General features: G+C 43.9%; 1 long non-coding RNA gene across 2 annotated transcripts; it reads left to right on the top strand.

Annotated features, from left to right (window-relative positions):
* The first annotated feature begins 8,138 nt into the window (after window positions 1-8,138).
* Window positions 8,139-24,033, top strand: LOC141417422 (uncharacterized). Of its 2 annotated transcripts, none has more exons than XR_012441980.1 (2): window positions 8,139-8,261; window positions 13,525-24,033. It is a non-coding gene; the product is annotated as an uncharacterized lncRNA (long non-coding RNA). The 2 variants fall into 2 exon arrangements; XR_012441979.1 differs by lacking the exon at window positions 8,139-8,261 and adding an exon at window positions 8,302-11,529.
* Window positions 24,034-24,389: the final 356 nt, after the last annotated feature.

Here is a 24,389-nt window from a genome sequence, read left to right as displayed (position 1 = left end):
AGAGGTAGACCAAGGGTCTTGAAGCTGTGTGCAGCCTAAACTACTGTGCCTCAGTCCCTTGCACGTCCCTTGTGACCACCCATCTCACTGAAGTCTTCATGTTCCGGGCAGTTTTGAGTGTCTATGTCAAAATGTTCAAGCCATTCTCTTTAAGACTTGGGAGAATCTTCCTCAATTCTCCTCTTCTGCCTAGTGAATTGCTTTTCAGTCTTCCAGGCTCCATGGAGGTCTTTGGTTTGAAGTTTCCCCTTCCCGCTGCCCAGTGAGCTGACCACTCTTTATTCTGGTCACCTTAGAAGTCTCCCAGCCTTCACTAGCCTTCTCTGCAAATCATTTGTCATCTGTGTCTCTCCCACAGTAGGCTGTAAGCTCCTTGAGGGCAGGGACCATGTGTCTCTGTCTCACCCCAGCACACACAAGGCCCAGCCTGTTAGTCAGATCACAGGTGGACAGACAGCGAGGGGAGATGGAGGTCTGTGAGGTGGTTGATGCAAGTGGGCTTGCGTTTAGGAGTTTATACTTTTCCTGAGAACAATAAAGAGCCTTTAAGGGGCTTACCCAGGAGAGATGAGGCTCCCTGGCATGCTGATGTGCTCCCCTTCTTTGTCCCCAAGAGGAAGTCTCATGCCCCCATTCTCAGTTCTGGTTCTGACAGAGTATTCTGAGTTTCTCTCTCTTGGCTATGTCCCCCAGCCCTTTGGTTTTTGAGATAGGGTCTCACTAACTTTGCCTAGGCTGATGCCTGCTGTGAATTTGTTTTCTTGTCATACTTGGTTATTATGAGGCTAACAATGTACTGTGCCATACTTTGATATGAGAGAATTGATTTCAGTTTAGGAAACCATATAAAATTATAGAACGTTCCATGATATTCTTAGTGGTGGAATGTGATGTGGAGGAAGAATGGGAATTATTTTTGAAATTTCTTCTACTCAATGGGAAAGCCACAACCACTGTAGTTCACTACATGAACCGAAGGCAAAAGGGAAATTCTTTGGTTTGATTTCTTGTTGAATCTGGGCAAAGTATGGGGAGAATAAGTGAAGTGCAGCCAATGTCTGCCCAGAATCAGGAAGAATCTCTTGCCAGAAAAATTCATTACAAAATTCTGAATTGAAAAAGAGTGAAAGAGACGTACTTCCCCAAATCATGGATCATCTCATTTTTAGACTAGGAAGACGCTAAACAAGACACAAGGAAAATGCTTGATTTGTTGTTTGCACCTCTTTGGAAAAGTCCCTAACAATATCAAATTCTGCAGTTCAAGAATCCCCCTGCCTGTGGGACCAGGACACTGACATAAAAGAATGAAGCTGGGCTCATAGGCACTGAAGGAACTGAGGCGCCAGGCTCACCTGAGGGAGCTATCCCGAGCCCCTGTTCAGGGCTGCCAGGTGGGGATGACAGATTTTCTGACTTTTAAAAGAAACAGGATATTTAAAATGTCTTCAATTTGGCCATGCAGTGGTCTTGTCTGTCATCCTAGTGACTTGGATGACATCCTAGAGATCAGGAAGATCATGTTTCAGGGCCAGCCTGGGGAAGAAAGCCGGTGAGACCCCATGTCGACCAATAAGCTAGGCATGATGGTGTGGCACCTGTAAGCTAGACATGGTGGTGTAGCTCCTGTCCCAGCTACATGTGAATAGGAGGATCAGCCTGGAGGGAAAAAATACAAGACTATTTGAAAAATAATTGAAGCAAAAAAGAGGATTAGAGATATGACTCAGTGGTAGCAAGTGCAAGAGCCTGAGTTCAAACCCCAGTACCACTACCCTAAAAAAAGAATCCTGAATATAAAATTCCAGAGGTGGGGGAGGGCTAAACTGGTGCTATATACAAGAGACAACACAGTAACGAAATATCTAGGTTTGAGTTCACCATAAGCAGAGCCTGGGACAAGGATTTGAGTTGGAGGATTTTTCTGGAAAGTGATCCCAGGAGTGGCTGGAAGGGGGATGGGGAGGAGAAATGGGGATAGGGAGGTGGTCATTAAATTACATGTTGGGGAGTGCATACTGGGGCTCAGTCCCCTTGGGAAGAGCCATAGGTCATTGTGCATTTGATCAGGGAGCTAGTCAGGGCCTTTATCAAATGTTCCTTCTGTCCTTGAGAGAGGGACTCCCTGAGTATGCTCGCCCACTGGCCTTTCTGTCCAGCTGCATGAGAGTTGAGCATCTTCTTCCTGTCCACAGATGTTGCCAGGAGGCAGAACAGTGGTTCTGAGTGTAAATGGATTGAATCATGGACCGATAGCAGAAGGTGGACCACCAGAACTGATCACACTTCTCTTAGGCACTTGGAGAAGGACCGCCACCTTGAGAACCCTCTCAACAAAAGCTTTCTTTCCACAGGGTTGTGACTGGTGATGTGCCTTCGTCACAGTTAGGGGATTCAGAGGGGGTCATTTCTCCTGGGACACTGAAGGAAATTCAACCTCCAAATGGCAAAACTTTCCAAGGCATCCATGTTTCTCAACAACAGTGGAACATCAAGTAAGTCCTTGCCTGCCTCCGAGCCTCAGTTTCTCTGTCTCAAAAAGCAGTAACCAGACAGCATGTGTAATTCTGACACGGGTTTTTTTGCTCTACTTAGGGAAGTAGACCGGGCATAGGGTGGGACAATGGCAGATCCTGAGACCCCTCTGGACACAGTAGGAACATGGAACTCAGGTTCCATCTCTTGCTTCGCTTACTGACAGGGAGGTCAGTGAATGGATGGGCTGTGTGTGTGTGTGTGTGTGTGTGTGTGTGTGTGTAGTGTGTGTGTGGGTCCCACAAGCAGGACAGTGAGACTGAGAGTGTGAGCAGATGTCCTGTTTCCCAGGGAGGTTCTGGCCTGGAAACTGCTCTGATTTAGGGTCATAAAGGAACTCAGCAGACTGTTCCCAGTGCCTGTCACTTCTTTGAACAAGGGTGGGTGATGGATAAGGGGGCTCCTCACTCACTGCTACCCGCAGATGGGGTCAGGACACCCTGTTCACTCTGCCAGAGTGTTTCATTTTCCTTTCCCTCTACACCCCCCTGCCTTTCATCAGGCCTTGGAGGTAATTGCTCCGTGGACAAACAGCTCGCGGCCTAGTGTGCAACCAACAATTAGTTTAGAGACTGATCTATAAATTTTGAGGAGAGGGAAAGAAGACTTGGGGCACTAGGGCCATTGTGTCTAATGAAGAAAAATAACACACCGGAAGGGACCCCGAGTGTTATTGAAGCAGCCTAATATTATCTGGTCATGATTTGTAGGCCTCGATAATGTCGTATGATCTTGGGAAAAGAAAGAAAAAGGGGCGGGGGACTGAATTGTTGTTGTTTGTGTGTCTTAGAGGAAAAAAGCCAACAACAAACACCCCTCTCCCCACTCCGCGTGCATGAGATTTACGACATGCGAGCTGCCATCTGTATAAACCTCACCAATCTTCTGTTGCTGTCTCCCCAGCTCTGTAAACTAAGCCAAACAGAGTGGGACACCATTGGAATGCCGTCCTGTTTATTGTTTATAAAAATAAACGGGCTGGCCGGAGATGTATGTGAGGAATTTATATCGAGCAGCTGCATAAGCAAGTGTCCGAAAGGAGAGGGAGCTGAGGAAGTTGGGAGGGGGAGATGGTGTGACCCTGACCCAGCACAAGTCTCCCATCAGCCAGGAGTGGACCACTTTGGGAGATGAAAGGGAAGGAGGGAAGCAGGAGGGAGGCAGGGAAAGAGCCAGATTCAATATGCACCCAGCTCAACCCCTTTTCTTCTTGGTCAAACCATGAGTTACAGCGTTTGAAGTGTTGCTCCCCAAGGAACATCTTTTCCTTTCAAGAGGGAATGCTGGGACAAGCCTAGAGGGGGACCCATGGGTTCTTGGGAGAGCAAAGAGTGGAACAAGAAACAAAGTCCAGTCAAAGGCTTCTTGATATGTTGCTGTTGGAAAAGCTGGGTGCTGCCTGTCCTATGCTTTGATTAAGGCCAAGTCCCATAGTCACAGTCTCCCTCATGGTGCCAGTGAGAAAAGCATGCTGGGCTTCCAAGTTTGTTCTACCTGTGAGCAGGTGAGGCTGGCTTGAGCTCTGCCGTCTGTGTGATGGCTGAGCTATGTCCAGGAATATAGAGCTGATGTCTTCACTCTTGTCTCTCTCTCTCAACCCTAAAAACAGGACGTGTTTACAGAAAGTCATAGTTGAAAGGGTCCTTAAAAATGGCCCCATGAGGGGCAATGGGATAGGAGGGGTAACTTCGAATGTCTACAGCACAGTAGGATAGTTATGGCTGACAAGAATTAATTATTTCAAAATAGCTGGTAGAGAGAGTTTTGATTGTGCTCAACACAGAGAAATAAGTGTTGAGATGATAGCTCTGCCAATTACCCAGATCTGATCATTGCATATTGTATACATGCATGAAAATGTCCTGCTCTGGCCCCTCGGCCACATAGGATTGCTATGTGTCAACTAAAGATAAAACGATACTAAAATAAAAGATGGTCCTATGAGTCCTCTTATTTTAAAAGTGGGAAAACCAAAGCCCGAATGGGAAAACAACTTGCCCAATCTACAAGTGGGTAGGTGAGGCTGAGGTTAGACCCTCACAGGAGGACTGTGGGCATTGGTTCCTGCCTGGGTGCTTCCCTGGCCTGCAGTCCATTTTCTAGACAGAAGCCAGGGTGATCTTTAACATGAAGGCAGTGGCTTATTTAAAGCATCCTGTGACTCTCAGCACTCAGAGTTCTCATACTACATTGCTATGGCCTCTGCCAGTGGCCCCAAGTTCCTCATCTGAACTCTCAATGGAGCTTATTAGCTCTAGGAACAATGGCCTTCTTTCTGTTCTTTACCTGTCCCACCTCAGGGCCTTTGCAACTTGCTGGACCCTCCATCTGGAATCCTCTTCCCCAGAATCTTAGTATCACTGCATCTTTCAATCTCTGCTTAAACATCCTTTCTTCAGAGAGGGCTCTGCTGCCTGCTGATATAACCCAGAATTGTCCTGCTATGAGCCACTCTCAAGTTCATGAAGCAGCCTTACTGTGGTTTTGTCCTTAGAGCATTTATCACAATTGGAAATGATGTATCACCTATTTATTTGTAGTCTTCCTTGCTCACCAACTGCTTGTCTTTAGGGAGAAAGTTTTCTTACCCTATTCTCTTCTGAGTTGCCATAGCCTAGAACTGGAGTTGGTGAGAAGTTCTCACTCATTTATTCAAAATTCATTCACTCACTTACTCAGCTGTGTTTATAGGGTTCACTTGTGATCCCATGAAACCTACATTGTAGTGAAGAAAGTCAAACAATACATCAGTGGACAAGTAAGTGATAGAATTCCTCTTCTGGGATTGTGGCTAAAGTTTAAAAAATTAGAGTAATTTCTTAGTGAATTCTGAGCCCAGCCCTGGTTCTAAGTACCTACTTTATAATCATTGACATTTGTCTGAACCTGGTGCTAGAGATTCTTAGGTAAACCTGTCTTCAGTGAATTTTTAGTCAGAGTTGGCAGACTCATGTATTTAAAGAGAAATTACTTTGAGGAGTATGAATATGAAACCCCCTGTATAACTATCATATACTAATAAAAATGTGTTTAAAAAAGAGAAATTACTTTGCATAGAGCTCAAATCTTTTCTGTGCGGTCCCCTTGTCAAGATTGTGTGTAAACAAGCAGTCGTGCCCAATCAGTTACCCTGAATGGACCCTTAAATCTTTCTGCCAGCCCAACCTTGCCTTCCCTGGGCAGTGATGGGGTTCAAATGGCATGAAAATTAATTGGAGAAAATGACACGCAGTAATCCCAGAAGCAGTCGTCTGCTAATTGTGGGCCATTCACAGATGGCCTTGCAGAGTCTATAAAGCAGGGCTTCTCAGCCTGGGGGAAGAAGACGTCAAGGTGTGCAACGGAGGTCTTATACCCCAGGCCCTATACCCCAGGTCCAAGTTCATGGGCTTCCACATGTCAGGTCCCTCCACTCGCCTGGACCTCATGCCAAATAGAGACATGGTGAAAGCGGAGAAAAGAGATTTATTCCAGAGCCAGGGACAGGCTGTGGGAGGAGGCAGAGTAAGCACTCAGCCCATCTTCAGCCATCTTTGGGGTACGGATATGAGCCTTAGGTTCAAATAGACAAAGAATTAGGGGAAAGGGGAGAAAGGCATGCACGGTTAAACAGTCTCAGTCACAGGCCAGGCCTGGCTGGACATGATCTCAGTCTCTGTTCTTCAAGGGTTCGGGAGAAGTTGTCATTGCTGTCATCATTTGAGGGGAGCAGTGTGGTCCCCAAGACATGATTACTCCTGCTCCAGGGAACAGCTTATCATTACAGGTAATTGTCCTCATCTTGCAGGGGTGGTTTGGCCTGCATGGCTCTGCTGTTCCTTAGGGGAAGTTTCAGTCTCTTGATAAAGATGTTATCCATCATTCCTGTCCTTCCTCGACTCCAAGGTAGCTGCAGGAGAGAATGGCTCAAAGGACGACAGGTACAAAATGGAGACAGAGAAGCCAAGCTTTTCTCCTGATTTTGGTTAATTCCTAGGCCCAAGTAAGGAGTCAGTGCTTTTCAGCAAAAACGTTTCTTACGATTACACGCATAACCTTTGTGCACATACAATGTAAAATTGATCATTGTGACTTTATCCTGGGGAGGATGGCAATAGCTTTCATTAGCATTTCTACAACATTCTGTCTCCCTACAAACTGATTACTACTAAGTTAAGTTGTTGACGCGGCTATTTCAAAGTTATGAATCTGTCTCCTAATTTCTTTAAAAATAAAGAGTCTTCACCCTAATTTTGATGACCTTCATAGGCACATGAAATTCACATACTATTATAGAGTTTGCTTACTTCATAAATAATTACTGAGAACCTACTAGGCCCAGCCCTGTTCTAATTGCTGCAGAGTCAACAGGCCATGAAAAAGTGAGTCTCTGCTCTGGAAAAGTGAGAACCCCAGAGCGTGGACAACACAAGATAAATCCAGTTGGTGGCGAGGTTTCTGGAGAAAATAAGGCTGAGTGACATCCTAGAAAAGGAAGAGGCCATTGCTTTATGCCAGGTGGCCAGGGAAGGAGGTCTGTTTGCCAGTGTAGCACTCTTGAACTTCCCCAGCGGCTCATGTGGTAAAGGCCTGGTCCCCAGCCTGGGCTCTATGGGGAGGAAGGAGAGCCTTTAGGAGGTGGGACCTCGTGGAAAGAATTTCAGTCATTGGCAGTGTGCCCTGGAAGGGGACATTGGGACATCAGCCCCTTCCTGTCTCACTGTTTGCTTCCTGGCTGCCATGAAATTAATAGGTTTCCTTGGCCACAGTCTCCCACCATGAAGTACTGTGCCAACACAAGCCTCAAGTAACAGGGCCAAGTGACCATGGACTGAAACTTCTGGAACTGTGAGCCCAAATCAACCTTTCCTTCATAAAAGTTGATCCTTTCAGGTATTTTGTTACAGTGGTGGAAAGCTGTTTAATATACCGTGTTATCTCTTATTCCTTTTCTGATTGCTCCATTATATTGTCAAGTAAATTTGGAAAATGGACATGGAGGAAAAACTTTGAGTACTACATGTATGAAAAACATCTTCACTCCCACTCCTCATAATTTTTATAGTTTAGCTGAGTATAAAACTGCAAGCTCAAAGCTGGGTGTGTTGGCTCATGTCTTTAATCCCAGCAACTCAGGAAATTGAGGTCTGAGCAGTAAGATTGGAGGCCAGTCCAGGCAAAAAGTTCATGAGACCCCATCTCAACCAACAAAAAGCTGGGCATGTTGGGTGCCCTTGTCATCCTAGCTACCAGGAAGCATAAATGGGAAGACTGTGGTCCAGGCTGGCCTGGGCATAAAAGTGAGACCCTATTTGAGAAGAAACAAGCAAAAAAGGCTGGTGGAGTGCCTCAAGTGCTGGAGCACCTGCCTAACAAGAGTGAGGCCCTGAGTTCAAATTCTTGTTACTCCCCCAACAAAAAGTATATTTGTTATTACTTTTAAATATCTTTATTGACATATAATCTACATATTATGCAATTCAATTATCTAACATGTACAGTACAATGTTTTGAAATATATTTGCAAACTTGTGCAAACATCGCTATAATCAATTTTAAATTTCTTGGTAGCCATTAATCATTCACCATCCTCTCTCACCTCTGCATTCTTCTTAGCCCCAGCCGTGGAAATTACGAAGCCACATCTATCTCCGTAGATTTGCATATTCAGGCATTTACTACAATTAGTGTGCTGGTTTCTTTCACTTGGCCTGGTGTTTTCAAGGTTCATCCACATCATCCCACAGGTCAGTACTTCATTCCTTTTCACTGCTTAAGAACAGAACATTGTACAAATCTGCTTTTTGGTTATTTTAACCCCTCTATTTTTGCATAGTTTAGAACTTCTATATTGCTAACTTAAAATCATGAATTTTTATTTTACTCATTTTGTGTCTTTTTCTTTTGGGAAATGGTCTTTCCCTACATTTTTGAATACTTCTCTTAACTTTGTTTTTTACAATTGTGTTACTTACAATATGTTTTTTGGCAACAGGAAGTCAAACTCACATGGCTTAAGCATTAAAATTACCTTTTAAGTTGTACGATTGTAAACCCACAGGGGGACAGAACTCGGGATTCCTTGATCTACCTGTTTGATCATGTCATCAGGACCTCCAGTCTTTTCATCTTTGTCCTGCTATCCTCAGTGCTAACGCTATCTTGGGCCTGGTTCCTGCCATGGCTGTTGGACAGTTGCTGGGAGGAGCTGTGTTTGTGGGCTGCTTTGTTAGTGTTTTTCCAGAGGAGGTCTCAAGACTGCTTAGAAACCTGCCAAACTCTATTCTACATTTTGTCAGTGTCCCTTCCTCACCCAACCAGGCAAACAGAAAAAGATACCTAGTAGTTACCAATATTTTTTATAGAGAAAGAAAGTGTCACCATTTTGGTTAAGATAATTCTTCACCATAATGAGCAACTGACCACATATTTCAGAACAGTCAGCATCCCTGTTGTCTGTCCACTCAGTGTCAATAACACCTCCTGTAGTAACATTCTATTGCAGCTGTAACAAATCACCACAAACTTGGTGGCATAAAATGACCTACAATTATTCTCTTATGGATCTGGAGTACAGAAATTTAAAATGAAAGTGTCAGCAGGCCTGTGTCCCTTCTGCAAGCTTCCGGGGAGATTTCATTTCCTTGCTTTTTTCAGTTCCCAGAAGCCACCTGTGTTCCTTGGCAAATGAGCCCTTCCTCACACCATTCCAGCCTCTTGTTTCCACTGTCACATCTGCTGCTGCTGTCTTGGTCCTCCTCTACGGACTGGCAATTACATTGGGCCCAACCAGGTGCCTCAGGACAATCTCAACTCAAAATCCTTAACTTAATCACATCTGCCAAGGACCTGCTGTGGTGTGGCTGTGTCCCCAAAAGTTCACGTTGGAACCTTGGTTCCCAGTACAGCATTGTTGAGGGGTGCCTCTGTCCACAGGAATGGATTAGTACTGTCCCATGAGAGCCAGTTAGTCCTCATGAAAGTCTGTTGTTACAAAAGTGAGTTTGGTTTTCTCAGCTCTAGAGAGAGCTTCCATCTTCTTGCTTTCTGACATGCATGAAGCAGCGGGAGGCCCGCATCAGAAGCCAAGAAGATGCTGGCATCACGTTCGTGAGCTTCTCAGCTTCTAAAACCATGAGCCAAAACACTTGCTTTCTGTGATATTTTGTTATTGCAACATAAAGTGGGCTAACTCCATGCCTTTTACCATATAAGGCAAGTCTTCATAGGCTTTGATTAGAACGTTGGTATCTTTGGGGGGGTCATTACTCAGCTTAGCACATCCCATTCCCAGACCCCTCACCTCCTTTGTCCTAACAACTAAAAGTTGCCCATTGAGTCACATAGACTCCCTGGGATGAAGGGATATCAAAACAGAATGAGGGTTCTTTTGGGAAGGAGTGAGGGAGAAATGAATGCAGAGTGTGTTAGCCCAAATATCCAAACATTTTCATGTTTATTTTCTTAGCGACTTGTTCTTCTTCATGAATACAATGTGGCCTTAAATTTCTCAGAGTGTACTTATCTGATTTTTTTCAAATTTCCCTGTTTCCTGAATTTCCTGTTTTTTCCTATTCAGTTTCCTGTTTTTTCCCTTTTTTGTTTGTTTGTTTGTTTGCTTGTTGTTTTGGACTGCAGGCTGTCCTCAGTGGTGTTTCCATCTTTCTCTTGATCTGTTGCCCATTCAGGTACTTTGATTATGGGAGCAGTTGATTTGTGCAGGACAAGGTTCCATTCTAGTTGTACAGCTCTGCATCCCAGCACAGTCTTCCCTGGACACTATGACAGTGTGGCCTGAATCTTGGCCTACAATGGAGGGACATTGCAGAGAACAGAGCATCTAGCACACTACGCACTCCTCTACAGAATGAGCCCTTTGACCTCAGGATCAGGAGCCCTAGTCCAGGCCTTGGTGTGAACCATCACCCACTCAGTGTGCTAAGAATAGAGAATGGCCTAGAGGAGCCTGAAAGAGCCTCAGTTCATCTCCTTCATTTCTGCTCCTCTCTCCACTGCTCCCCTGCTTCCTCACAGACTATTGCCTCTCCAGGGCTCTGCAGAAAAGAAAGACTTTCATCTTTGCAGGTGCCTCATGGAGAGTTCTGGACTTCACCTCCCACTTCTATGATTAATGCATCAGGAGGATCCCACACACTTTCCCTATTCCAGAAACTATTCAGACTCTGCTTTACTGAAGGGTTCCTTCCTCCTATTCTCAGCACTCTTGACTTCATTAGTATTGAAAGAGAAATGGAAGATAAAAGTGTGTGATCCCTTCACACTTTGAGTTACAAATCTTTCGACAGGTTTAAAATGGCATTTTAGCCTTGGTTCTTAGGGATGGAGATTTTAGATATCCAATCTCAGCTGGAATACCCTGTTATACATTTTGTGAAAGACAATGAAGTGGTTAAAACTGGGCAGGCTAACTGTGAACAGGCACCTGGGCATGAGTTAGGGTGGAAGATGCCCTGCAGCCTTCTTGGCCAGCTCAGGATGGATTCCTGGTAGAGGTAGATTCGTTTCCGTTTCCCAAGAGTCACCACGTGGCCACTAGAGAAAAACATGTCTGGTTAGGACAAAAAGAACTGGTGAGCCCAGGAGCAGAGCTGCAGAGAATGAGTCCAAAGGCCCATGTTGCAATTTCCCTACAGTCTTCACACCAGCCCAGGGGCCAGCTGCCCTTTAAATTCTGGAGCCTCTTGGTGCTGGATCCATTTATTTGCCTTGGGGACATCCACTCACATTCCAGCTGCAAGAGCTGCAGTCTTTCAGTCTCCCTGTAGGATTTAAGGGTGATGTAGCTAAGGGAAGCTTCTTGTCCTCATGTGCCCCATCAACCACTGCCTGTCTAAGGTAGTAGCAAAAGGCACAATCTGGGGTGTCCTGCCTGCAAAGCTTACACACTGGCCATCCATCCTCTGAACACCAAAGGGTGGAAACCCTGTAGGTCCGAAGATCCAGTGGACAAAGTGAAATCCTTGGGCTCTGGAACTTTAGCCAGGAGGTGCACAGGTGAGGATAGAATGGTGAGCAGGCCTTGGAAGGGGAAGTGGGATAGAGGGGTCGTCTCACATTGTCTTCTTAATTCTTCATACTTTATTTCTTTGGTGATTAACATGCTAGTGAGTTTTATTTCAATCTGTTAAAAGTATACAAGAAACTAACTGAGATTTCTTACGGACCTTCCATTCCTTATCCAGAGTCTCTCGTGTTTTAATGAAGATATACAATAACTTCATTATTAGGAAAACCCCCACTTTATTTAGCATTCAGTACGATCAGCTGTGATAATATTAAGTTTGCAGTAAGGGCTCACTGTCACCGACACAACAACATCATCTTGGGAGGGAGGTGGAGTGGCTGCTTCTGGAAAGGCAGCCAGGTACCTTTATGGAGACTGAATGATAGATAACAGCTCTCTCTGGGCAGGTGGGGAATCATAGGCTCTTTAATTAATTTTTTTTCCAGCAAAATCTTGTTGATGATTCTCTACTGACCCCTCTTCCCTGCCAAATGGGTGAGATGCCATTTCAGTGTCATCAGGGCCCCCATTCTTCTTGTTGTGAGATGAGATGGTTGGTAGATTGCAGAAGACTGACCAAGGTGCGGGCCGATTTGACGTTGTCCTCAGGTGGTACCAGATGCCACATCCTCACACAGTGGAGGGGCAGGGAGGTCCCTAAGCCTACTTTACAAAGGGACTAACCCTTCTCCTGAGGATGGAGCCCTCATGACTTCAGAACACTATCACATGCGTATCAGGTTCCAATACATGAACTAGGGAGGGGACGCCACCGTTCAGAACACAACAAGGGGGGAAAATAAACTAATAGCAAATGCAAGAGCAGCACCGTCAATACAAAGACTGGTTGTGGTGATTGAAGTCTGTAATCACAGATACTTGGGAGACAGAGATGGGAGGGTCACAGTTTGAGGCCAGCCCAGGCTTTTACAAGACACTTTCTTAACCCATAAACTGGGTGTGATGGTGCACACCTGGGATCCCAGTTACATGGGAGGCTGAAGCTAGGACTGTAGTCCAGACCAGCCCAGGAAAAAAACATGAGACCCTATCCAAAAAATAACTAAAGGGAATAAGGGCTCGCAGCGTGGCTCAAGTGGTAGAATGCTTGCCTAGCAAGCATGAAGCCTAGTTCAAACTCCAGTATGGCCAAAAAAAAAAAAAAAGTAAATTATAAACATGGTGAAGAGCTGGTTTCTGGTCCTAAGATACCAAGTGACTTGCTGTAGACCTTAGGCAAGTCATTCTTCTCTATCTTGGCCTGTTTTCTCACCTGAATGATGTCACCTTTTTCAGGATCACTAGACATGTCTGAATTTTTGACACTGAGCACATACTACCTTAGGCATCAGAGATGACAACAGAGACTCTGATGACAGTGACCAATAGCAGGAGAGGAGCAGAACAAAAGAGAATTCCAGTGATTCTTCTCTGATCTGTGAGTCTGGCATTCTGCTGAGGGTCCTGCCAAGCAGTTGGATTATGTATATCATTTAACTCACTGCTTGGGGTCTAGACAACTGTGGCTAGCTCTTCTTTTCTAATGAGCTTAATTTCCAGACACAACAAATATTGACTCCCATATCTATTGGGAGCAACTGAGAACTGAGTCAAAGAGAGCTGCAAGTGCCCTCTCCATGATGTGTGAGTGACAGGAGATGCTGAATTTAGCTTATCTTTGTTCTGGCTTGGAGCATTCCTTACTCCCTTCTTCCACTTCCTCAAAATGGTTTTCTCTTGGCATTAACCCCCTGGTGCTCAAAAACTGTATTTTGACTTTCCTAGCTTTTGTGTTTTGGGCAAGTTGTTTGAACATCTTTTTTTGGTTTAAAATTCTTTAAAAATGCCATGTGATTTCACTGATCTTACCAGAAACCAATAAAAACACATTACTTTAAAAATAACTCTCATAAAACCTCTTACTTGTGAAAAGCTTTCATTCTAATGAAAGCAGAGCTAACCAAAACCTTTTCAAACTCTTACAGGCATACATGGGACTTGGCATGTCCAGACCATACCACCTCTAGAGGTGATGAAGACACCAGACCTCTATCCTGTCTGTAGGAATGAACACCCATCCAAGATAAATGAACCCATCTACTTTCAAAAAGAAAAATCCAATATGAGAATGGCAACACCTCATGGAGGCCACTAATTCTGCCTGCTGCCAACATAGCCAGGGGGAACCTACCATCTTTTCCGTCATGTGTGAGGTTGTGGTTGGGTTTTCTTTCTTTTCCTTTCCTTTTAGCTTTCTAAATATAGAATTAATGGGTTGTAGGCAAAGTCAATGATTGTTCTTACTTGGATCTGGAGAATGGAAAGAAAATATATTGCTGTTTCTACAGGCTTCAAAATTTCCTTTGGGTAGACACCATTGAATGCCAGTTTCTCTTTTAGATAGGAGTCATGTCAACCACCATGAAGCCTGTGATAAAGGGATGGAAGATGGTGTTACCATCACAAGGCAGAAGAGTGGCCCCAAGTGTTCAGCCTTGGAGTGCCAGGCTGGCTGTTCCAGATTCCCTGAAATTATAGACTCATGGGCTACTTACTATTCCTGGGAGTCTGGGGCTCCAGAATTAAAATGTTTTCCTCCTAAAAACATACTCATAGGACTCTGTTGTACAGCCAGTTTGGGAATCAGAAGTGTAAAAACAGAAAACAGTAACATCAGAAGGTCATTTGACAAACCATTTCCACTCAAGAGCAGAGAAGGTGAAACAATTTGCTGATGGACCTGAACTACTTTTACTAGCCCACTCCAGGACGTAGTCTTTGGATCGCCAGGCCCTTGAGACGTCCCCCATGAAAGGAATCTGTGGTCAAGTGCATGTGGGAACAGCTCCAGGCTAGATCCCCATCTTAGAGGTTCCCAGGTTCTTAAAAGTATACAAAAAGTACCTAAAGAAACATGTCAAGTGATGTTAAACCAAGTGCTTCTCAAAAGAACTTGACACAGAACCAGTTCTTATTGATCGAGTATTAACATCTTTCAAGACCTGAGCAATGTATTTACCTAAAGCGCTCTCTGGAAGCTGTGGCGGTGCCATTCTCACAAGGAGAAACTAAGGTGTTCTCTTGAATGACTCCCCAAATGCATCCTGGGAGTAACTCAATCTCACAGAGCCCAGCTCTTCATGGTCCACGTGGGTGCTCTGGGGAGTTCTCTGTATTCTGTAAGGAGAGAGAAGTGACTTTATTTTTATGACCAGAGGTGTCAATCAAGGTGTTTCAGAAATGTCACCCCACCTCCACAGAACCATCGCTGTGCAGGAGGCCCACGCTGCACTGCAGAGTCTGAGCCCAGCTTTCTGCCAACCTGTCCTGGTCCACAGACAGATGGGAATGGTTCCTATGCAGCTGCACATCACGGTTTTCTTAGTAGTTAACCAGCATGATAGCAAACGGCTTTTGATAAGTGACGATCCAATCACTATCACTTCTAATCTACATGAAGCCCAGCAAATCACCCCTTATTTCATAGAAGTGAAAACTGGGGCTCAAAAGAGTTAATTGCTCACATGGTTAGTGGCAGAATGAGCTGTTTGCTTCTAAAGTTGGACTCTTTTCTTTCAAAGGAAGCCCCAAAAGATCATTTTTCCTTCCTTTTCCATAAGAGCGTCCCTTCCCCTTTCCCTCCCCAGTCCTAAGGCTTGCATTAGCTTGAAGTCAGAGGGAATATAAGAGTCAAGCCTTTTTGTTTCTTCTGAGTTTTTAATTCCGTTCCATCAGGCCTCTTCCTCCCTCCCTCCTTTCTTCCCTTTCTTCCTTCTTTCCTCCCTTCCCTTTTCCTCCTCCTCCTCCTCCTCCTCCTCCTCCTTTTTCTTCTTCTGTTGTTGTGCTGGGGATGGAACCAGGGCCTTTTGAGAATTAAGCAAGTGCTCTACTACTGAGCGCCATTCCCAGCTCTTGTTTTTTGAGGCAGGGTCTCACTATGTAGCCTAGTCTGGCCTCCAACTCATGATCCTCCTGCCTCAGCCTCCTGAGTGCTGGGATTACCAGCGTGTGCCACTCCCATTTTGCCCTTATACTTCCTACACAAGTTCTACCTGATGAAGAAAGTGGAGAGTACTTGGGCAAACAGCTCACAGAATGTCTCTGAATTTCACACGACCCCCACCCACAGAGTGAGTCAGTATGGTCTTCAGCACTCCTGTTGTCTGTCCACTCAGTGTCAACAACACCTCCTGTAGTAACATTCTATTGCTGCAGCAAATTACCATAAACTTGGTGGCTTAAAATGACCCACAATTATTCTCTTATGGATCTGGAGTTCATGAATCTAAAATGAAGGTGTCGACAGGCCTGTGTCCCTTCTGCAATCTTCTGGGGAGAATTCATTCCCTTGCTTTTTTCAGTTCCCAGAAGCCACCTGTGTGCCTTGGTTGATGATCCTTTCCTCACACCACTCCAGCTTTTTGCTTCCACTGTCACATCTGCTGCTGCTTCCTTGGTCCTCCATGGACCTGAAATTACATTGGGTCCAACCAGCAAAGGAACCAGACATGTCTTTAGTCTACTCTCAGGCTGTTCTCTTGTCTACTCCAGCTCAGGCCTGGCCCATCTCCACAACTGGAAAATCCAACATTCTGTATATTCCTCCAAAAGATGCATCTAGTCCTAATTCTAGATGCTTGGATTCCACGTGGCTTTGGATAAAAGGTGCAGTCAACACTGGTCTTGCAGGAATCTGATCTCCCTGTAGGAATAGAGGTGGAAGGATCGGGATCCAGGAAGTGATTCGTGAGTGAGTTTTTTTGTTTTTTGTTTTTGGCAAAGAGCAGTGGGTATCCTAGACGCGTGCCCAGGAATTCCAAGGCCAAGTTTAATTACTCATCCTGGATCATCACATCTGCCTCCTTGCTCACCCAGCTCTGGTACTATCAGAGGTAGTTCTGAAACTCGTAAAGCTCTCTGGAAGACAGTCTTCAAGGCGGCCCTGGGTATCAGGGTTGCTTCCTTAAGAATAAGTGAATATTGCTGAATAGCCTGCCCTTTCTTCTACCTAGGAATTATATTGGCTCAGAAGGAAAATGGAAATTTGGTCATTGTTTCTGAGCAGGTGAATGGAAATGACTGAAAATGTTGCACCCTCCCAGAGGGCTGGGGCCCTCAGTCCTGGAGGTGAGTAAGAATCAGTGCCCCTGGCCAGGTCTTCACAGAGACCCTGGTTTGTCTTCCAGGTGGCAAGCTAAGCTGAGTTTCCTTTTGCCATACTCCAGCCTCCGGAATGCATACCCATCTTCCACGTTTCCCAACTGTCTTGTTACTACAGATCTCTAAGGCCTTGAAAGCAACACCGAATATATTCCATGTTCTCAGGAATGGCTTTTGAAACGAGTGTATTATTTATTCATTAGTATTGTGTTCAGGGTGCAGTGATTCATGTTACTTGGAGAAATAAATGAAAGAAAAACAATATCTCTCCACATGTCCCGTTTACAGGAACAGTAGTGTCGTAAAGCTCTGTCCTGGGCTGGCCCCACATGGCTTCCTCCCTGGGGACAGCTCTCTTTATCACTCTATCTCCACCATGGACCAACCTAGTCATTTTGTGGGTTCAGCAAATATCTCGATCCTTTTTGGGAATGCTTTTAGTTTGGCCAAAACTTAAAACACATTTTCCCCAAGCACTTTTTCCTCTTAATTTTTAAACTCGTATATTTTAAGGAAAATTTAGCCCATGTGTTTTTCATTATTCCTGATTCATTTGCACTTAACTCATCAAAATGTTGCTTTGCAAAAACTGTTTGCTTTCCAAGAAGAAGCCTGACGGTTTTGGGGGATTTTTTTCCCCCCTTTGGTACATTCAGCCTGCCTTCTCCTCTCCTCTTCTCTCTCCCTCTCTCTCTCTCCCTTTCTCTTCTCTCTCTCTGGGTTCAAAGACACACTTCTTAGAAACAGGAAGTTTTTGCCTCCAGTAGCAGAAATATTGATGTTTTGTATGAAAGGCTGCACAGGTGTAGGTTTCAGCCTGTGGTCCAAATGCACCAGCATGTTTGTGTAAGGGAAAGGTGCAGTTCTGCTGCACGCAGCGGCCATTTTCTGCTATGTTGATGAGATAAAGAAGCATCCGGCACCCGGCACTAGACAGAAACGATTTGGGTTCAATCCCACACTGACGTCTTTGGATTTCCCTTTTCTCCTGTGGGAAATGAACCTGTGCCACAGGGATGCAATGAGGGTTAACTGATTGGACCGCGCAGGAGGCCGAACAAGTAAGTGCTTAGTTTTGACCTCTTTCTGTTTTGCATAAAGGTCCTCTCCCACCCAGACTGCAGCTCATTTCTCAGCGAGATGCTCGTGTCTAAGCTATTTCAGAAATAGACCTTAGACCAGGATTCATACACAAGTAATATGCTCAACAAGTTAGCCTAAGAAATCCTAGTAGAAGAGGGGTGGAATGGAGTAGTCAGGATTCACCTGGGAAACAGAACCAAGGCTGTGTGTTTATTTGCCTGGGAGTGCATGTATGCATGCATGTATGCACTTCAAGATATATCTTCAGAAATTGATTCACATGCTTGTGGAGGCTTGATGAGTCCAAAATCTGATGAGACTCAGGAAGAGTTCCAGGGCTGTATGCTGAGGAATTCCCTCTCACTTCAGGGAGGCCACCTTTTTATTCTGTTCAGTCCTTCAACTGATTGGATGAGGCCCACCCATACTATAGATGACAATCTTTAGTCAAAGTGCACTTATTTAAATGTAAATTTCATCTAAACACACCCATCATCTCCAACTCATTCCTCATGCTTCGAAGCATTCAGAATAATATTACTCTTAATATCTTAGCACTGTGGTTCAGCCCAGGTCTCAGGTGAAACCCACGATTTCATGTAAGACAGGAAAGTCAGGAAGCTACTAAACATGGCAATGCTAAGAAAGTTCCCTCTGGGTGCCATGGAGAGTTGAGGAGATGATGCTGAGTGTACCCCAGAGTTGTTCCCCAGGGAGGTGCTTGTTCAGGGCTGCCCCCACATTATGTTGTGCAGAGCAGAGTGGCTCTGGCCACTGGAGAAGTTGTCAGAGGAGGCAGGGGCTGGTGGTGGAAAGTCAGGACCAGAGGATTGGGTGGGACGTTGACGGTGTCCACTGCAAGCTTCATTGTCTCTCAGGCTCTAAGTGGCACAGCCACACCTCCTATTTGTGTCCCACTTGCATTTTTCACAACTTCTAAGTCAGAAAGGTTGCTGTGCTTTCTTTTTTGGCAGTACTGAGGTTTGAACTCAGGGCCTCACACTTGCTAGGCTGGTGACACTCTACCACCTGAGCCACTCCACCAGCCCTTTTTTGTGATGGGTATTTTTGAATGGCCCAGGCTGGCTTCCAGCTGCGATCCTCTTGATCTCGGCCTCCTGTGTAGCTAGGATTTCAGGCGTGAGCCACTAACACCCGGCCTTTGATGTACTTCCTATACAAGAACGAATATAGAATTTTTAAACCTGTTGAATTAGCACAAGAAGAAGACCAAGTTAGAAAAGAGAAAAGGAGGAAATGAACTGATTCAGGACATAATACATACATATGTGGAAATGTCATAGTGGAACTCCTTGTATAGTTTTGTCTTAAACAAAAATGTCTGCTTTCAAAAACGAAGGTCAGGAAGGTAAAACAGGTTCTGTCTGGGGATTGGCACCAGTGGGAGGGGGAGGATATCAGGAAAGGGTGTGGGAGGGTGAATATGGTGGGAATATTATGTACTCATGTATGAAAATGGGAAAATGAGACCTGGGAATAAAGGAGAATGATGGAAGGGGTGAATTTAACCAAGACATATTGTAAGCACTTTTGCACCTCTAGTATAACAATAATTTGATAATAAAAATAAAATAAAAAAGAAAAACACAGGAATACTTTTAAAAGAAAGAAAGGAAGGAAGAAGGAAGGAAGGAAGAAAGAAAGAAAGAAAGAAAGAAAGAAAAGGAAAGAAAGAAAGAAAGTTTGATTTTAGTAGCAAGAGAGCCACAAATAGGCCTTTGAGAGGGTCTCTGGTCTGCTGTAGGTATAGTGTGCAGGGAAAGGGCAGGTTCAGGTGCTGTCTGGGAAGTCTCAGTGTGGAAGGTGATGCTAGAAGCAACCCTGATGTGCACGTGTCCTGGGCACAGTAAGCTTGTCACTAGTCCACCCCAGATTGGCAGGAAGGCCCCACCCAAGAATAAAGAACAGTTTTATTTGGCTTTGAAAAATAATAAAACACATTTTTAACTATCATTTCATTCATTTTGAAATGACTACAATAATAATTTAAAACTTACTTTTTCCACAGAAAAGTATGCTACTAGTTCTTTTAAACTCAGTTAAAAGCATTTAACAAAAATGTGGCCTTTATCTGGACTTCGTTCCTTGTTTCCTTAACTCTGAGGCAATTCAGGATCTTTTGTTTGTGTGTTTCTGGCTTCTTTTTTGTTTTTGTTTTCAATTCTTTTTGTAAATGAAAGATGGTTATATTTATCATGTATGGTATGTTGTTTTGAAATATGTATACATTGTGCCAAGCAGAGCTAATTAGCATATCTCCGTATACACTCCCATTATTTTGTGAGGAGGCCCCTTCAAATATCTCCTGGTGACGTTCAAGACTAGGTTTTGGTAACTATGGTCACTATATTGTACAGTAGCCCTTAATTTCCAACAGCTTTATTGAGACATACCTCAAGTGGTATAGAAGTGATTCATTTTGGGGGTACAAATGGCTTTGAGTGTATTTACAGTTAGGAAAACCCTCACCATCATCAGTTTTAGAACAAATCCCACACCTCTTTTATCTGTCATTCCAAAGTGCCAATATACTTTCTGACTATAGATTTGCCTCTTTTGGATACCAAACAGTGTCACACACTGCACAGGGTCCCTCTGATCAGCTTACATAGCTCTCCCTTAACTGTTTTCAAGGTTCATCCATGTTGCAGTTTTTATCAGCGTTATATTTCTTTTATTGCCAGTCCTCCATTCTATAGATATACCACACTTTTTGAATCTATTCATGGAAGACAGACATTTGAACTGCTTGCACTTTTTGTCTACTGAGAATTTTGTTGCCCTGAACACTCTGTGGAAGTGACCCCTTTAACAGATATAGCCAGAGTACAAACACAACTTGCTTTTGGAGTAGTTTCAGAACTAGAGAAGTGTTTTAAAATCTCATGGGATTTTGTTTTCCCCCGATGGTACTATCTACCAACATATTTCTGAAAGGCTGGTTGTATAGTGATTTGAATAAACATATTTAAGCTCCTGCAGTATTTGTACAGTGCTAGTGATGAATTAAGGAGAGCACTCACAGAACAGGCTAACTTCACAGCTACTGGGAAATTCATTATATACATATATCCAGGGAATTTGATTTGATGGGAAAATTAATCCAATCCTACAAGCCTTTAAATGATTGTGGATAATGATCAGTGGGTACTATTGCTTAACAATGAGATGCCTTGGGATCATGATGAGGTTGAATTCTTAACTCCATTCTCTAACTAGCTGGTGACCTTGGGCAGGCTAACTAATCTCTCTGAGTCTCCACTTCCTTCTATGAAATGAGGAAAACAAAAGTAGTTCCTACTTGATGGAGTTGTAATGAGGAGAAACACAAAGCTGTAAACAGAGCTTGGACTCCATAAAAGCATAAGAAAGTTGGTTATCATTGTGAGATTGAGAGTACAGAATTTGAGTTCAGTGACCTAGGTTCAAATCTTGACTCTTCCATCTGCTGTGTGATGCCTGGGGTTCCATCTTCATGCCTGTAAGGTGGCCATGCTATTGTCTGCCCTGCCTGTCTTTTGGGGTCAAATGAGGTCATGAGTGGGCAGCATATGGTCACTAGTACTTCCTTTGCTCTTTGCACATGGCATTTTGACATGACTTTGGAAATCTCTTACCCACCTGTCAACCCTAGAAGTTTCCAGACACAGCCTCTGAAAATTGCTTTTTGAGTGAATCACCACTCAAAGCGACAATCAGCAAACAGGCCGACATGGTATATCTGAGAAAGAGGAGTTCTGCAGTTCAGAATACTTAAACAAGGATTTGAATTCTTCAACTGTCATTGTTGAGGCTTAAATTTTACCTGTATTTTATTAGGAAAATCTTCAAGCGTGTGACAGAGTAGAATTTTACAATAAACATCTGTATACCCACCACCTAGATTCTACTATTGACATTCACAAGACTTGCTTTGTTGCATATCTGTCCCTATCTAGCCATTAATTGAGGATTTTTATTTTAAATTCAGCTCGGAAGCTGCCTTTCAGACACGGTCATTATCCACCCTCAGTTCTCTGAGCAATCCCAGTTACATGCATTCTACACTGTGGACTCCATAGATTGTTGGTATGCATCAAGAATCCTAACAGGCTGCATGCAAACAAGTCTCCAAGATGTCCTTCTACATCAGAGGTTCCCTAAAAAAATTCTTATTTAGATTTGGTGGCTTGATTTTTCTTTGCAAAATATAGTCAGCATTATTAAGCCCTATCTAGCCTCACCTCAAAATCCCATAGTCCATGGTAAAATCAAAACTAGAACTGTGGTATTTTGACCAGAGTGATTCTGTGATCAAGTTGTCTCCCAGCTGTTCCTCTCATAATTTCCTTAACATGTTTTGTGTTGTTTGGTTTAATTTTGTTTTGAGACAACATCTTGCTATGTAGCCTGGGCTAGCCTCAAACTTGCCGTCCTCCTTAGCCTCCTGAGTGCTGAAATTAGAGGTATGTGCCACCATACTTGGTTTCCTTGGGGTTTTGTTGCACTTAATTTGACTTAAAGAGAAAACTTTTGACCAAGGAACTACATATGAAAAATAATAGTTACACACTAAAGTTAAAATATTTCTCAGGTATCTTGTGGAGGTCTAGGGAGAATGCATTCTTATTTTACATATTGGGAAAATGAGGCACTGGGAAGTAAACAACCTGTTTGAACCTTGAAGCCACATTATATGGGACTCATTAATTTATTCAAATTATTCATAATTTATCAAATATTTATAGTATATCCTACTGTTATATAGGATGTAGTGCTGAATAAGATAAATCAGGTCTTTCCCTTACCTAATGATGGATAGTCTAGACAGGGAAATAACAGTAATAAGTGAACAGTGAGCCATTTTTTTCATAAAAGCTATGAAAAAACGAGCTAATGAGTTGATGATTGAAGTGACCAGTTTATAGAGTGATAGATTCTTTTTTGAGCAGGTGACATTTGAATTGATATTCGAACCATGAGAAAATAAATGAAGCATTTATAGAATATGCAGAGGGGAGGCACAATTGCAAAGGTCAACTATCTGAGTCATCATTGGGGGTTGATCCTGTGAGAGGAAAGGGCAGGGGTCTTCTGAGAATGTTTTTTATAGTACATGATGCCACGGGAGTCCTGTGGTCAGCTTCTTCTAATATAGCTCCCAGTGATCCCTGCTCCTGGTACACGTGCCCTCATATAATCCCTTCTATTGAGGATGGGTTAGACCTAGTGACTTTCTTCTGATCAGTGGAAGGTGATAAAATATGGCCACTTCCATTTTACTCTCATTCTCTCTCTAGCTCCTTTTTGTGATCACCTTGAGGGCGGGGGCCACCTGGCAAGGAACTGTGGGCGGCTTTTGGTCAACAGCCCATAAGAAAGTGAGTCCTGCCAACAACTTCATGAGTAAGCATGGAAGTAGGTCCTTCCCCTGCTGAGCCTTCAGCTGAGTCTGGAGCCTAAACCAACACCCTTGTGTTGAGACAGCCATGAGACAAGAGACCCAGATGAATGGTGCCCCGTTTCCTAATTCATGAACACTGTGAGATAGAAAGTGCTGCTGTTTGAAGTCACTATGTTTTGGAAAACTAATTATCTTTGATGAAATGTTGACAAGATTCACACAAAATTTACTAAACTCTAAAGTAGGAAAGTCCCACCCTGGTAGGTGGCAAGAGTTTGATCTCCCTTCTCCTATCAGGGACTTATAGTTGGTGTTTGGAAGTGCCTGAAATCTGAGACACAGGGTATTTACTTCCAAATAGTAGGATCCTCATTTTGGATCTACTCTCAACGTCTCCATGCTCAACTACATCTTAGTCTCTGTAGCTAATTGAAAAGAAAGACCTCTGGAATCCCTGCTCCTTAAAAAAGTGAAGTCATAATGAAATGTTGTTGTCCCTCCATGTTTGTTATGGTTTGGATTTGACATGTCCCTCCAAAGCTCATGTTAAAAGGCTTGGTCCCCAGTGTAAATGTGGGGCCTTTGGTACCTACTAAAGGATTGGATCATGAGGGCTCTAACCTCATCAGTGGGTCAACACATTAATGGATTCATAGCTTAATGGGTTTTGGGGAAGAGGCTTTGTTACAAAAGCAAGGCTGCTGTTGTTGCTTCCTGCCTGCTGTGATGTGGGTAGGTCTATTCCATCATGTACTCTGCCTCACACAGGCCCAGAAAAAATGAAGCCAAGTGACTGTGGACTAAAACCTTGGAAACCTTGAACCAAAATAAATCTTTCTTCCTTTAAGTTGATTTTTTTTTCTGGTATTTTTGGCAAAACAGAAAGCTGGCTAACACTGTGTTGATGGGGGATTGGTCCCCGGGGACCATGGAGACCAAAATCTACAGGTGTTCACGTTCCTTGTATTGTTAGGACCCGGAATCCTATTCCCCCGAGAGACAGAGAGCCAGGCGTGAATGCAATCTACAAAGCAGAGTTTATTGGGCTGGCTAGCCAGGGTCGAGCTCCCACACGGACACGCAGGACCGGTTAGGAAAAACACGACCCTGAGCCTCTTTAGGGGAAATCTTATATAGACCGCGGTGGCGTGCATATTTTCGTTATCAACATTGGGCAAGCAGGCAGAGCACATCTTGCGCGTA

The sequence above is a fragment of the Castor canadensis genome, chromosome 15 (genome assembly GCF_047511655.1).
Source record: "Castor canadensis chromosome 15, mCasCan1.hap1v2, whole genome shotgun sequence".
Taxonomy (NCBI): domain Eukaryota; kingdom Metazoa; phylum Chordata; class Mammalia; order Rodentia; family Castoridae; genus Castor; species Castor canadensis.
Note: the sequence above shows the minus strand (reverse complement) of the source record. Positions and strands in the feature narration are given on the sequence as shown.